At 49.7% G+C, this 1,624-nt stretch overlaps 1 pseudogene; it reads left to right on the top strand.

Annotated features, from left to right (window-relative positions):
* LOC124022825 overlaps positions 1-394 on the top strand; it is a 24,505-nt pseudogene extending 24,111 nt beyond the window's left edge.
* The last annotated feature ends 1,230 nt before the right edge of the window (positions 395-1,624 follow it).

Below are 1,624 nucleotides of genomic sequence, written 5' to 3'. Positions count from 1 at the left end.
CTCTCCCTCTCTCACCTTCTTTTCTCTCTCCCTCTCTCCCTCTCTCTCCCTCTCTCTCCCTTTCTCACCTTCTTTTCTCTCTCCCTCTCTCTCCCTCTCACCTTCTTTTCTCTCCCCATGTCTGTTTTTCTTCATGGTTTTCCCCTGTGTTCTTCAGAACCCTCTGACCTCATCTGACCCACCACCACTCGGAACCCTGGAAAGACTGAGGGCTGAGACCCCCCAAACACCAACCAAGACGCCCAGCCACTAAGCCCAGACCCTACAAACCAAGCCACCCAGTCCACTAAACCAAGCCACCCAGCCCACCAAACCAAGCCACCCAGCCCACCAAACCAAGCCGCCCAAGCCACCCACCACACCAAGCCACCAGCCCACCAAACCAAGCTACCCAGCCCACCAAACCAAGCCGCCCAAGCCACCCACCACACCAAGCCACCCAGCCCACCAAACCAAGCCGCCCAAGCCACCCACCACACCAAGCCGCCCAGCCCACCAAACCAAGCCTCCCAGCAAGCTACACACCAAGCGTCTCGTCTCTCCCTAGCTGTCCTATCCTGTCCTACAGCTCATATAGAGACAATGTATTATAACTGTACATTACATATATCCTCTAATATATAAATACATATATACTGTATATATATATATACCCTGTCAGTAGCTGCCCTCCACTCTACTGTCTGAGCCAGTGGTGTAGTGGAGGGTCAACACATGCAGACGCTGTTCACCTTTTCTTTACTATCGGGGGAAAATACATTGAAATATAGGGATTGAATGCTACCTTTTTCACTGGAATGGTGTGGACTGGGGTTACGATTCAGTAGGATTGGGATCAACTCTGGTTTCAACTGGACTGGGGTTACGATTCAGTAGGATTGGGTTCAACTCTGGTTTCAACTGGACTGGGTTACGATTCAGTAGGATTGGGATCAACTCTGGTTTCAACTGGACTGGGTTACGATTCAGTAGGATTGGGATCAACTCTGGGTTCAACTGGACTGGGGTTACGATTCAGTATGATTGGGATCAACTCTGTGTTCAACTGGACTGGGTTACGATTCAGTAGGATTGGGTTCAACTCTGGGTTCAACTGGACTGGGGTTACGATTCAGTAGGATTGGGATCGACTCTGTGTTCAACTGGACTGGGTTACGATTCAGTAGGATTGGGATCAACTCTGTGTTCAACTGGACTGGGTTACGATTCAGTAGGATTGGGATCGACTCTGGGTTCAACTGGACTGGGTTACGATTCAGTAGGATTGGGATCAACTCTGGTTTCAACTGGACTGGGTTACGATTCAGTAGGATTGGGATCGACTCTGGGTTCAACTGGACTGGGTTACGATTCAGTAGGATTGGGATCAACTCTGGGTTCAACTGGACTGGGTTACGATTCAGTAGGATTGGGATCAACTCTGGGGTCAACTGGACTGGGTTACGATTCAGTAGGATTGGGATCAACTCTGGTTTCAACTGGACTGGGTTACGATTCAGTAGGATTGGGATCAACTCTGGTTTCAACTGGACTGGGTTACGATTCAGTAGGATTGGGATCAACTCTGGGGTCAACTGGACTGGGTTACGATTCAGTAGGATTGGGATCAACTCTGGTTTCAACT

Source organism: Oncorhynchus gorbuscha, unplaced genomic scaffold (assembly GCF_021184085.1).
Source record: "Oncorhynchus gorbuscha isolate QuinsamMale2020 ecotype Even-year unplaced genomic scaffold, OgorEven_v1.0 Un_scaffold_1444, whole genome shotgun sequence".
Taxonomy (NCBI): Eukaryota; Metazoa; Chordata; class Actinopteri; order Salmoniformes; family Salmonidae; genus Oncorhynchus; species Oncorhynchus gorbuscha.
This window is presented reverse-complemented; position numbering and strand designations above follow the sequence as displayed.